Below are 15,151 nucleotides of genomic sequence, written 5' to 3' on the forward strand. Positions count from 1 at the left end.
TGGCAAGTATATTGTGTCTTCAGCAACAGTCTTGCCATCAAGTACTGGAGCATAACCAGTTGCACTGGAAACAGACAATAGTGATTGGAGGTTTATGGCACCTTATTGATCTACAGTGCCAAAATAGATAATTCATTCCTGGAATAGGATTTTTATTTGTTAGCTGTGATATCAAATAGGAGCATTGTTTCCCCATGACAGGCTGACTTTGTTTGAACTCCTTTTATACATGTGTATAAAAGGTTTTAGGGAGTTTCTACAGTACTGTATTTCCACATGACTTTTCAGAATGTCTTTAATGTTAGTTATCCCTATATTCCCTCCTCTACCCTGACCTTCCATCCTCACTCTATTTAACCCTTCATGTCCCATCATTCCCCTTTAATCCTTCATCTCACTTCCTTTTATCTCCATTCTTTGAAATCCTACTGCCCCATCCTTTACTAATTTCCTTACCTCTATTAGTATTTCAAAGGGAGCACAGATGTGTGAATGCTAAAATTACATGAGTATCTTTAGTGTTTGCCTTAGTTGTACTATGCAATAACATCTTAAATAATAATAAATAAAGAAGAGAGTCAGTTTCAGTCTAGACCATTTTTAGTCCAGAATCACCTCTCATATTCAATCTGCACTGTGGGTGATCCCAGATCACTCACCACATGCTCACTTGAAGTGGGCCAGGGTGATTTCATCTTAATAAATGGCCACTTAGCACATATATTTAGGGATTTGCTATCTACACACAGTCCCCAAGAGGCCCTAATACAGATTTCCATATTAGCAGCAGACATGTTTCTTTATTATTGAGCACCTGTTCAATAGTCACACACCATGGAGCCTTAGGTCACTTTGACCATTGACAATGGCAAACTAAAGGGATCTAGCGTTGTTGGATGACTGCACAACACAAGTATAATGTTGGATAATTATTCATGCTTGCTTACCTTCTGCTGGAAGTCCTGCGAATTAGACTTGAACATCTCAGAGTTATGTAATTAATTTCATGCAGCCTCAATAAAGATCACTAATTGATTCAAGCCACCAGCAGGGCACCTGGCAGTGTCAGTTACACATTACAGGTGGCGTCATGGGGCCTAAGATGACAGTGAGCTCTCAATCCTTAAAAGAGTTTTAAGTTCTCTGCTTGGCTAAACTTGGGTTGTTTATATTTAGCCCTCAGCTGAAACATTTAATGTCTAGTTTCCAGTGAAGATTATTTGAAATATTTGGAGTATAACAGAACTAAATACATCTAACGTGTTAAGTATATTTCTCAATGTTGATAATAAAACCAATGAACATTGTGACATTTTATATATACCTGTGTATATTTGTGCAGTACTTGTATGTATGTGTGTATGTATGTAATGACAGGAATATAAAGACATAGCCATATACTTACACATAGTCTGTGTACATATGTGCTTGTAGGCATGTGTACATGTATGAGAAGGGCCTTGATAGGCATGGGTAGAGAAAGAGATAAGGATAAACAGAAGACTTTTCCTTCTTTTAGCCCTTCCTCCTCACACAGGCCTCCTAGGATCAGAAACTATGAAGGGAAGCAGGGGTCAGATATGGCGAGACAATCAATGTGACCTGGCATTGTACCTCTGTGGTTTAGCCATCATTTTTTCCACTCTGGTAAAGCAGTTTTATGGGTTACTTAGTAATTCCGTTTTCTTGTTAAGACAATCAAGGAGGGAAATGTTTAGAGTCTTTCTATAGTTCTCCCCAAGTCTCTACAGGCTCCATTCAGCTCTTTTGTAGATTACAGTTATGTGTTTCCATGCCCTGGCAATAGAGCTTTGCAATGTCTCTGTGTGCCCCACATGGCTGTGTACACCATGCTTTAGGTGCAGGGAGAGTGCACATCACCAGTGGGCGGAGGCATCCGCTTAACCTCTGCATCATTGCCGATAGCATATTCATTGAAACTTGGAAGAAGGACTCAGATTTACACTGTGAGCAACACAAACTTTATACCTTTATATGCCATTAGTTAAAAAATAATAATAATCCGTGTACCATTTATCTTTCAGTGAAACAACAAAAAAAAAGAGCTATAGGAAGACTAACTTTTCTTTGCAAGAGAAAATGCTTTGTATAAGACCATACTTTGTTTTAAAATTTAAGAAAATGGGAATGAGTCTACCACAAGATCCAGCAATTCCACTCTTAGGCATATACCCAAAAGAAGCACATTCATACAACAAGGACATCTGTTCAATGATGTTCATAGCAGCACTATTTGTAGTAGCCAGAAACTGGAAGCAGCCTAGATGCCCCTCACCTAAAGAATGGTTAGAGAAAATGTGGTACATTTACACAATGGAGTACTACTCAGCGGAAAAAAAAACAATGGAATCTTGAAATTTGCAGGAAAATAGAACTAGAAGAAACCATTCTGAGCAAGGTAACCCAATTACAAAAAGACAAACATGGTAGGTACTCACTCATATATGGATTTTAGACATAGAGTAAAGGATTACCAGCCTGCAATCCACACTGCCAGAGAAGCTAGTAAACAAGGAGGACCCTAAGAGAGACAGACATACCTGGTCCCTTGGAGAAGGGGAAAGGGTCATGATCCCCTGTGCAAATTGAGAGCATGGGAAGAGGGGGGAGGAAGCTATGAGAATGAGAAGGGAAGAAGAGGAAAGATGCAGAGGGCATGAGGGAGCAAAAAGGTTGAGTAAGGGGAAGAATAGGAGAAAGGGTATGTGATAGGTAGGGTTTTAGTTGGGGGGAGTGTTAGGAGAGGACGGGAGTGAGAAGGGAACTGGGATTGTCATGTAAAACAATCTTGTTTCTAATTCAAATTTAAAAATGATAAAAATAAAAATAATGCATCTTCCCATAAAAAGTCTTTGAAAATGCTCATGTAAAAAAAAAAAGTTTTAAAACATGTTTTCCATTATCCATGAAGAAACAAATATGTAAATGCTAGAATTCTAAGAAATAATCTCTAATGTTTAAGCTATAACTTTTGTGTAAATATTTTGTGATGAAAGTTCATGTTGTTGATTTCATATTGAAAATAGTCCATTTCCTTGCTATTTGTATTCTCTACATGTTGCTCCATATCATCTTCTTTTCCATGACTAGGAAATCTAGGTTAGAAGATATCTGTAGTCTGAGAGAGATACCAGAATACCACCAGTCACTCAAAAGATACCTCAGGATATTTAGGGCAGAGTCAGTCACTTCAGATTGACTTTGTTCTCAAGGGACTGTGTGTCATTGGGTGGTGGCCTCTCTCTGGGCCTGAATGCAGGTGCCTACTCCCCTCTGAGTGACAGAGCTTTGCTGACATTCCTGTCTGACTGAATGCCCTTGGGTCCTGAGTTGCTGCCTGGGTGAAACTCAGGAACAAACTAACATCTGATTGAGACTCACTCAGGGCCGACTGTTTCAATCAAGGGAACTTTGTCACATGATAACAAATATGACCTTGGTAAAATTCCATTTACAAAGTTCTCGTTAAACACTGAACAGGAAGGATTGTACCAGTGCTAACCAGGGAAATGACTAGTCATGGATAAAATTTATTTGGAGCCTCTTCCCAAGAGGAAGTAAGAAGTCATCTTTTAGCAAACTTTCTTACAACTAAACATTCGAAGATTCTTAGCCCAGTGTTCCTTTTTAGAGTTTGGAAATACTATGCAGCCATTTGTGCTTTCCTGTAAAATATCCCACCAGTGTGGAATTTTCCAACAGACCCGCTGAAGATCTCTACTCACAGCTAATCTTTCCTGTGCACTCCACTCAGCTGTCACTGAAGACACACATCTTCCACTCTCCACCTGCCCTCAATTCTCCTGCTGCAGCATCTCCAGTCCTGTTGCTATAATGCCTGCCTGAATGTCAATAAACAGCAGTTGAAGATGGATGGATGGGTGGATGGGATGGATGGATGTAGATAGATAGGTGAGTGAATAGGTAGATAGATACATAAATAAGTATGTAAATAGGTAGATACATAGATGATACATACATAGATACATAGAAGATAGATAAGTAGATAGGCAGGTAGGTAGATGGGTAGATAGATGATTGATAGATACATAAATGATACATACATAGTTACATAGATGATAGATTGATAGATAAATGATAGAGATAGATAGATAGATAGATAGATAGATAGATAGATAGATAGATATTCCATAAATGAAGTGTTTAGGGATTACTTTAACAAGCTTTAAGTTTTTTACAAGGCTCTCTCAGAATCGGGTTTCTGCTATGTGCTTATAACTCTGAGTGGGCACACCTTTTTGCTATACGAAGGGAGCAGATCTTTATTTGGGGTGTGAATAAAAATAAAAGTGAAGAGAGAAGAGAGGTTTAGGGAAGTGATAGAAGAAGAAGGAAATAACTGTTCTGTTTCTTAGAAACCTTGGCATCCCCTTATTTGCAAAGGTCATAGAAAAGGGGGAAATAGCAAGGACTAGTAGATGCCCCAGGAGTTGGTGTTGCTCAGGCTCTAGGAGGAGAATCCACAAGGAGGCAAGTATAGTGGCTGGGACACCAGTTAAGAGGCTGATACTGGTAGAAACAACCCAGGTAAGAGTCCATGGTGGCTGGACCAGAGGAACAGCCTAGAGGAAACACGGTAGCCTTCTATTGTATTTTGAAGGTAGACACATCAATCCAGACCACCAGGAGTGGTGTAGATTGCTGTTGTGAAAACGGGCTTCACTTACAATGTCTCAAGGTCAGTATCATTGCAATAACAGTTGCTTTGCTAGCAAGCTCACTGGTGGCTTATCATAAGAGCTGATGTCCCTTGTGCCTGACTTGAGTTGGTTTTTTATATACCCCAATATGGGATTGAATTTCAAGAACCAATTTGTGCCTACAGCATGTCTATAATGTTTCTTTTTTGGGCCTTGTATATGTTTTTCTGTCTTAATGAGGTTTCAACCACTCTCTGAGACAATAATAATAAACACCACTAAAATAATTCTGTCATCTAAGGCCAAGTATCTTCTAAGCAGTCCCAGAAGGTAGGTACTTTGTTATCTTCATCTAATGGGAAGAGAAAGTGAATGTAAAGCCAAGATGGGTAAAGTCACAGATGTAATCATGAGAACTAAGGCGCAAAGCCAATTGTTGAGAATTAGGCGTTCTTAACAACCATTCTTATCACCTCCCTACATACACCTGCCTCGTTGCTCATAATTGGGATTTTTGAAAGAGGGTGAATCATAAATTACAAAAGTATAAATAGCTTTTGAAGATGGTTTAAGGGTGGGGCTTGACAAAACCACAAGGTGAATTTGTGTTCAGTCCCTCTCTAAAAATGCTTTATTTTCAAAGGCCGTTTTCATTTTGGATGCTTACTCCAATTGATCTGACATGTGAAGGGACCAGCAGTTCCCGGGCTCTTTGCTATCATGAAAGTGCTCACCAGATCCTGTTGCTGTGGCCTTAGTCATTGAGAATGTAATGGTGATTAGGGGACAGGACCCAAAGAAACATCCCTACTTCTGACTTTATCATGTAAACACTTAGAGCTTACAAGTCACATCTGCAAGTGCAGGAGATCAGGCCCGAAGCAGGAAACCACGCCTCATGTGCACAACACAGGAAGAGTGGATGGCACGATTTCAACCACCAGCATGATCATTTAGGACAATAAATTCACTATGCACAGGTCCAGCTGCGACCCACCCATGGTGCCTAGGGACTAAAACCAAAATAAATGCAAGTAGGAAGATCCATCCAGAATCTTAGAACTGAGCAGACTTGTGTTGGATTATAGACTCCAGTCTTGCTACCTAGACACTTTGTAAGTACTTGTCTCTCCCTGTGAGATGACAGTAGTGTTCCCTGTCCCTGAACCCTGAATTTGTTGAAAGGTCACTGGAAATTTGTCAATTCTGCTCCACCACCACTCTTTTTCCAAGGCAGGTTACTGTGAACCCAAGAATCAATCTCTGAGCACTTCAATTTGCCAGTGAGAGGGACTCTCAGGAGAAATGGAATGTAGGGATGGGGCAGATGCTGTTGTCTGGGGAAATATGGACTGGAAGGTTAGACATGGTGTTTGTAAGCCTCTGCAATCTGTTTACTGAATATATGGCTTCCTCAAATGTCCCTACAATCACTTGTTTCTCTGTCTGCCTTGCTGCTTTTGGATGAAGTCATTCCTTACCATCTCTTTTCCCATGCTCCATCTAGAGCCTTCTAGACCTGTCTGCCTCAGCAACTACCACATTCATACAAATCCTGTCTCCTACTGAAGTGGTACTGGTTTTCTTCTCTTGGCTTAATTCAGGGTGGCACATGAAACTGAAAGGGGAGTACCTGTGGGAAGCAGTTTACCATCAAGAGGTAGCCATGGACCAATAGTAATGGTACTCATAACGGGCATGATGGGAAAGTTGAGAAGAAGGGTCAGGTACATGGGAGCCAGTGAGTTACAATGACTCCCTTCTGTCATTGCATATTGAGAGAGCTTCTCTCCTGATTACATCCCACACTAACAAAGAATCAGGAGCAAATTCACAAGCTTCAATGCCTGCTTCCACAGCCTCCTAGCAGGGTGGCTTTTGCTGAGTGCATAAGACAGCTTTCCAACAGTATGATAGATACCTGTGCTTAACCAACACATAAAGTAAAAAGGTTGTTATAGCACATTGCTTTAGAGGTTAGTCAGTGGTCAGTTGGACCAATGCTTTCTGGTCTCTGATGGATGGGATAGCATATTACGGTGAGGGGAGGGTGAGTCTTAGAGGAAACTGCTCATCTTGTAGCAGGGAAGTGAAAGAGTGAGAAAGAAAGGAAGGAAGGAAGGAAGGAAGGAAGGAAGGAAGGAAGGAAGGAAGGAAGGAAAAAAGAGGCATCAGTCTCACGATTCCCTCTGCAGGGATGCTTCCAATGAACCATTGACTTCATACTTTAGTTCCCACTGCCTTTTATGAACACCAGGCTGAGGATCAAGCCTTTAACACATACATTTTCCTTTAGGGAACATTTAAGATGTAGCATACAATACTAAGATATGGACCCCTTGGGGCTTGAGTTGACCTCTCTCGACACTTCCTAATGAATGCAATTATAACAACTGCTATTTTGAAATTTCAATAATATATGCATAGCACACCAAGTTCAAGTTTGACATGTGGTAGGTATTTGACAAACGTTAGTCATATAATCGGTGTATTCAGACCATCGAGCTATTTATAGAGGTCAGAGTATGAAAGGTGGGGAATGACATCAAGCGAGCTGTGTTTCCCAGACACAGCAGGGCAGGAGCACATGTGTGAGCTCCCAGCAATTGTGCCAGCATGCAAGGGAGCTGCCCAAGCTCAATCTAGACTAAATCTCAGCATGAAGGAGAGGGAGATGGGCATGAATAGCGCCACTAGCAGAAGAGACGTGTCATTTGATAACTGCTGGAAGAAGGAGAATTGGGTTTCCATAATGATGTGACCCCTGTTAGGTTGATCACACTCCAGGGAAGGCCATTAGCACCTTAAGTTGACTGTTATCTGTGTGTCTCTGTCATCTGACTGTCAACCCCCTTGAGGTTGAATCTGTGCATTGTGTACTCCGTGGTCCAAATCCCACCCTGAAAATTCTGGGCTGGTTTCTGGGAAGTTTTGGAGGGGGGCTCTTGTTACTCACAGAAGACTTCCTGGAGGAATCAGGACTGGGATGGAGGCCAGCTGATTGAATATAAAGGGAGGAGATGAGTGTTTGACTTGACTCCCCTTCTTCTGAAAGAGTAGCCTCACAGAAAATTAAACATAGGACTTTAATGGTAGGTGTCCAAAGACACTAAGAATGAGGAGTTTCAGAACTACAATCTGTGTGCCTGTCCTGACCTTTCACCTGGTCACAGACTGAGAAACTTCCTTTCCCTTCCTTGGACCTGGCTTTGTCCATTGAAGAAATAAGTGACTGAGGCTGCAGTGGTCTCTAAACAACTCTTTAACTCTCAGCCTCTGGAAGGTAAACTTTCAGTATCCTGGGAAGCCTGATGCACACTCAGCCCTGTTGTCACTCAGCTGACCCTTCAGGGACAGCAGGACATCTGCTGAGCCTCATAGCCGTATTTCAAAGTCTTGCATCTGTTTTCTGAGAATAAATTGTAACTACTCCATGTGGCCACCAGGAGGCACCACTGACTAAGACACTGTGCAGTCCACTAGAAGGTCCTTTGAATGCCCTTGAAGCATGATGATCTGCAAAAATGTAACTCGGACTGATATTTCTTAAAGGCGGTGGGGTGCTAGCTCCCAGGGGATGAGAAGGAATTCACACACAATCAGATAACGGAGTAGAGTAAAACATGGGGAGGAAGCTAAAGAAAACAAGCTCCTTGCAGCATTTGCGAGGTTGGGGCTGAGAGCTACCTCAGTACTCATTCTGGCCTGATGGTTTCCACACACCCCACCTCTGCCTCCTTGACCCAGCATTACCCAGCGCAACCTCTTCTCACAGCTGTGAACTCCAGGAGAATGTTGCAATCTTTGTTTGGGGGGAGAAAAAAAAACACAAGACAGTTGTTTCTCTGACCCAGGGGGTTTGGCCTGTGGGCCCTGCAGCTGTTTCTACATGAGCTAAAGGCAGGATGGACTAGAGAGACAAAATCAGGAGGCCATCGCATTAGAGTCTGCTTCTGCCTCTCATAAATTCAGAAAACCCCAGTGAACTCTTCATCTATGCCAGGAGACAGAGTTGACCCCACTTCTGGGTACCAGCCCTCAACAAGCAGACAGAGGTAAAGGACAGATGATAGAGGGAAAACAACTGGTCTACCAAGGGGAGGGTAGTATACTCTGATTCTGATGGGGGCTTGGAGTGGTCAAGAAAGGCTGATGGAGTTGATGACGCATGTGCTGGGACAGAAGGGTTAGGCTGGGACAGAGGTGCAAAGAACAAGGACATCTGGCTATCAGAAAAAAGCCTGGGCCTTAAGCAGGGGCAGGAGGGGGATGGGGTGGTATTTTGATATAGCTAGGACTTTGATCTTAAGAGAAGGAACATCTAAAACAGAGTCATGGAGGGGTCTGAAGAAAGGGCAGCATATTAATCCCCATGTGATGCTGGAACATGGTCCCACATTGTCTGAGCAACTGATGGTTGCCATGGTGCTTTAAGCAGGAAACAGGCACAGTAAATCTAGTAGCAAGATGGTGGCTGTGGTATAACACAGAGATGGGTGGTTCAAAGCTGCTTGTGGTAAGACATAAGCCAAGCTTACAGGTTCATCTTGTGCAGCTTGGCCATAGAACCAAAAGAAGCCTGAAGAGTGTTGCCTGCCAGCCATGTCAGGCCCAGCCAAAGAAAAACACCCCCCCTTCTTGGTCAGAAGTATCCTTTTGATAATGCCATGGAAGAGCAACTCCCAAAATGTAATTTATGTGTAAATCAGCCTATGTTTTCTCTAGTTAACAGAAGAGGATATTTAAAGACCTTGTCATCCCCCCTTTTTTGTTCACTGGTTGTTTCTGCTGAAATCATTTGAAAACCCTAAGTGAATATACCTTGGAACTTTCCAAACCTGAGCTGTATACAATGTCATTTCCCACTTGTGGGGAGTCACTGGCCTTAGTGAAGCAGCAAAACTACACAGAGGAGAAGAAGCCAGGATCAAAAGGCAGAAAATAAAATATGTGTTGATGAAGCAGAGAGGGTCATGGGACCGATTTCCTTTCACAGTTGTTTTTACTTAGTGTTTATATCAAGTCTCCAAGGAGTGGAGATGGCCCTCCTCCCTGCCCCCACTGCTCCTCATCAGAGGTAACTCAGAAGCAGGGAGGGCAGCCAAGTAAGTGCTGGACAAGTGAGAAAGGCTTCCTCCGAGTCTCCGTGCCTGCATCTGTTGGATGCATCTGTTTTCCGAGTGCTTCGTAAAACCAGGGCACAAGCCACAACTGCTGCTCTGCAGAGAGTCCTAGAGGGAGGGAAAATGAAACTTATCAGTGAGCATGGAGATGTGCTAGACACCTCTCAATTCAGATCCAATACAGGCAACTACATCAACAACTTGCCAAGGGACAGAGACTGACTCGACTCTGTTCTTTGCAAGATGCTTAGAGTGTTTGCAGGGTACATATCACCAGGAAAATTCTCCCCAAATTAAGTGACCTGAAAATGAGGCTATCATCCTTGAATAGCCAGATACAGAAGGTAGTTTGGGACCAGGGGTACATCTGTCATAGAATGGCTGGCAGGACTGTTGGCTTGTAATCCTGATGTCATAGGCAAACCGCCATATAAACTTCAACCTATTACTTAGATTATCATATGTTCAGGCTTTTTCTGCCCTCTCATCACCCCTCTGAGACAAATGAGAGGGTTTAACAGAATAGTCTAGGCATTCCCATTTAGCATTCTGGTTCCACCAAGACTATATCACTTACTGATTCAGTGCCAATCTTCAGTTGAGAAGAAGGTGCAGCCCAGATAACCGACAATCACCCCACACCCACGTATCAGAAGGTGATGTTATATGCTGACAACAGAGAGATAAAGGACAGTGGGAAGTAAACACTGGAACTTCTGGGGAAGACAGGCACCAGTGAAGTGATGGGGTGGGGCAAATTCTAAAGGATGATGAGGGACCTGAGAGATACCAGGTAAGATGTAGCAGGTAGACGAAGCAGCAGGTTCCTTACAAGCTGAAAGAAGCATAGTGTAGGCTCCTGTGCACTTTGAAGAACAATGCATGTGATATACGTGGGAGGGATTCTTTGTTCTTAGAAACTACTCCAGCTAAATGTGGACCATGGGTTAGGCTGAACTGAGATTGGATTTTGGTTTCTACCATAATCCAAATGAGACACTGAAACATTGCATACATCACCCACTTAAACCTTTTAACAACTTTTGTTGCCACAGTTATTATCTCTACTTTAAAAACAGAAACCAGACACTACAGTGTGAAATAAATTGCTAAACTCAGTGCTGGCCACCAGTACTGCTAACTCCCAGAACATGTGCCTAGGAGCTCACACCAAGAGGGATCAAGAAAGACAGTATGGTAGATAGTTGAAGATGAGAAAAGTGGATACAGCTGACAGAAAGTGGAGTCCTGGTGGAAGGGGTTCAGAACAACACATAGTCTTCTGACCTAGTGGATGGGCATAATGCATTCACTGTATTCATTTCCTAGAACTTTCAAAGCAAAATTAGCTAAATAAAATTGTGCATTAGAACAACATAAACTTGTTTTCACCCAGTTTCAGAAACTCCAAAGAATAGCTATACCATGGTGTGCCCTAGCTGACAGTCTAGGAAGTCTCTGCTTCCATTTTCCATAGCCTCCTTCCCTTCTCTCCTCATTTAAGGGCACTTGTTGCTGGACTTAGAGCCTATGGTAATTCAGGACAGTCTCACCTGGGGACTGTCAGCATAATTAGAACTGCAAAGATCCTTTTACTAAGTAAGGTCACATACTCAGGTTCTGTTACAGTTACATATATATTAAAGAAAACACAATTCAGCCTACGCCACCAGCCAAAGTCAACAATTTAGAAGAACGAGGATGAGAGGGAAGAAAAAGAAAAAGAAGACAACTGTCCTTAGTGAAATATCATGAGTCCCATGTGTTTGTAATGCCAGAATGAAAGTGATGCTAAAATTTCTGAAGACAAATATCTGATAGGTAGTTGGGTCTAAAGTCATAGGTGCATTGTAAATACTGGAGTATCAGAGATCTTCTGGAAGGTTGGAGGAAATGACTCAGGAAAGATACAAAAAAACACTTTGGGAAAACAAGAGGCAGGAAGAGAGCAAGGAGAGCTCATTAAAATAAACAAATAAACAAATATGCAAATGGCTTGAGACTAACGTGGAGGGAAAAAAGGGGGGTGGTGATTAACATAAAGGAAGAGAAAGGGTCCAAGAGGCAGGGAAGGGTTATGATGACAAAATCCACCAAGAAGCCAGTGGGAGAAGTCTCGAGAAGCAGGACACTTCTGTCAGATATTTGAAAGTCTTCAGAGACATCATCTCAGGTAAGATGCAGGTGACATGGACAAGTCTAACTGTGAAAGCGAAATGAGAAGGGCGCTGTTTTTAGAGGTACACAAAAAATAGAAATAACGTGAACTGCAGAGGTTGACCCAGGAAGGAAGGGGATTCAAGGGCCAGGCACAGGGCAAGCAGGACTTTGAGAAAATGTGAGGGTGGGGGACTAGGGTTGTCTAGGGTTGGGACACATGGCACAGGAAGGTGGCTTCTGTTGAAGAGAGGAGTTCTGCCCAAATAGTGGTGGAGTAAGTGCTATGATTGGAGGTGTGAAAGCAGAAAGCTGAGAAGAATGGAACCTGCCACCACCTGCTCTCTCTGGGAAGTTGAAGATATGGTTATCTTGCATGGAGGGAGTGGGAAGTAGTGGGCGGGAACTTTGAGAATTGTCAAGAATGTTTTAAATAGCAGCTAGGGGTGAGAGCACTGGTGGGGAAGCAGAAGGACTGCTTGGCAATTTTGGGCAAACCATGATGTCCTCAGGTGACAGTCTTCACAGTGGTGTGAATGTCCCTGGAGGGCTGAGATGGTTACAGATGCAAGCGGGATAGGAACACATGACAAGAAAGAGATTGACAGAGGTGAATGAAGGCAAAAAGATGAACCCTGAAGCCCATGTAGAGGAAAGAAAAGGGCAGGGAGAGAAAGAAGATGACAGGGAGAGAGGGGAGAACAGAAAGGGAGGATGCCTTGAAGGGAAAAAGAGGATTCTGAACAGGACTCCATGCTGCACACAGGATTAGAGACAGAGAGAAAACCCATTGGGGCTGCAGGAGCATAAAATGCTGGCGGTGACAACTGGGTTTGAATTTAAGAATCTCAGACATAGCAACCCCAGTCTATGGTAATATCCACTGGAACACACTGCAGACCTAAGGAGTAGGAAGGATGCTGTCTTGGGATGGGTTTTCCAAAGTTAGAACCTAAGGCCCTAGTTCCTGTGGCTGTCATTTCTTGAGGAGCACTCTGGGGATGGCAACTAAGAAAGGGTATATATGTGGTACTGCCTGGTTCTGCCTGACTCGAGAGAGCTCTGAAAAAAAATGATCATAACATTGATGCCGCCACTGGAACCCAGGGAAAGAGGCCAGCATTGTATAACCCTATGTCAGTCTGTTGATGTCTCCTTGCACAACTTGGCCCAGGTTGGTCAAAGGCTACTCTTTAGAAAAGGAAGAAGAATGGAGTAGTTGGCAGCCCATATGTACAAGCCCCAAAGAACTGCTTTTCATAGCATAAACCTCTGAAATCACATAGACCAAGCCTCATCACCAATCACTTGGAGATACTTCAGGTAACGTACCAACAGTCTCTACTATGGATGCAGCTCAACTCCCAGTCCTTCATCCTTAGACTCAGGGAGTGTCAGAAGTACCACAAAAGAAAGTGCTGGCAATACCATGTCCTTGATAAAGAGTCTAGGAAACCAGAGGAAATAGTTCTCCTTCAAATTAGGTCCAACAGACAAAAGAAAATTTCAAGCCTGGCTTTGTCAAGACATCTGCTCATCCCAATGAATAGGGCAACTAGTAGGTGGGACAGGACTACTGCTCAAGATGTCCCATCCCCCAGAGATGATCCAGAGCCTAAGACATCTCCTAGATCCACACCTTCCTTTATGCTTATAAGCAGAGCCTGAGGAGAGAAGTCCAGGAAGTCTCTGGCTGCAGGAGGAGATACCTACTGCTGCGTCTCATTCCAACTCACCTTCGAGCATATCTCACCAGCTGAGCTCAGGCAAGATGTCCTGTCCTGAACTAGAGATCCATGTTCGCATACAGGTAATCCACAGTGGCAAAACATCAGCCTGAGAAGCCCACAGTACACCAGCTGTCTTGAGTGCCATCAGATACACCAAGCCAATGAGCCAGGCCTGTGGAGCAGGACATGAGTGGATCACTGCAGCTGTTGGGAGGTATGATCTCATATTTCTTTTTCAGCATGAGAACTTGAGCCTGGGATTTGTGGGTGACCAAATCTCTAAATCATTAAGCAGCTCCAGCATCCTGAGTGCTGAGCTGAAGAAATCAAAGCAGCTTGGCATCGAAAACACCTGGGTAGGCTGGGCTCTACAACTCTTCATAGTGACGAGCTGTGGTTTTCTGTAGTGGACTTTATTTGTTGCAAAGAGAACACTCCTTGGTAAGGGGTGAAGACTATACTCATCTGTGGTATCAGAACAAATGTCTACAGATTGTTGTTAGGGATTGCATTGTGCTGGTTATATAAATTAGGGGTTATAGATTCTCCTTCAATGACCATGATTTCACTAGCACTGATAAGTTACCTAAGTTTCCAGTAGTAGCAAACCTATCATTCTTGTTGATCAGGTCACCTCTCCAATTAGACAGCAGTTGGGTACCACCAAGGTGTATATACACCGTATTGCACCAATAGGGCTATCATGCTACATTAGCCATTGATGTGGCTCATCAGTGTCAAACCTGGGTAGGACTGCTGGTTGACTCCCTCCTTTGGAAACTTTCATGTGCATTGTGATACCATGAAAGTTAACCCTCAGCAGGGGAATCACTCCAGTCAGTTCCAGCTCAGGGGTCTCTGGCTCTGGACCCCATTTGGGAGGGTTCCGAGGGAGGAAAGGAAAAGGAGAGCTGCTATAATTGAAATATAATCTCAAAAATAAACAAGAAGAAGACTACCTGGGTATACTAGCTTCTGACATGCTATTTAAAACTCTGGCTTTAGACAAAACCCTTGACCTCTCTGAATATTATGTTCCTCGTCTGAATAGTGAAAGATTCCCTAATCTGCCTTCCAGGAGTTTACACACACATACACAGACATGCACACTAAGGAAAGCAGTGTGTGTGTGTGTGTGTGTGTGTGTGTGTGTGTGTGTGTGTGTGTGTAGTGTTGAAGCAAGATATCAATTTCCACTTTTACTCCTCAGCTACCATCCACCCTCTTTTTGATTCATGGCCCTCTCCCTGGCCTGTAACTCACCAAGTAGGATAGGATGGCTGAGTGGCAAGCCCCAGCGATCTGCATATTTCCTCAACTCATCACTAGGATCATAAGCACATGCCATGACACCTAGGTTTTTAAAGACCGTTGTGGAGACTGAACTGAGGTCTTAGTGCTTGCTTGCAAGGCAAGTAAAATACCAACTGAGCTAGTCATTTGCAACATCCCCAACACC

The sequence above is a fragment of the Cricetulus griseus genome, chromosome 7 (assembly GCF_003668045.3).
Source record: "Cricetulus griseus strain 17A/GY chromosome 7, alternate assembly CriGri-PICRH-1.0, whole genome shotgun sequence".
Lineage (NCBI taxonomy): Eukaryota > Metazoa > Chordata > Mammalia > Rodentia > Cricetidae > Cricetulus > Cricetulus griseus.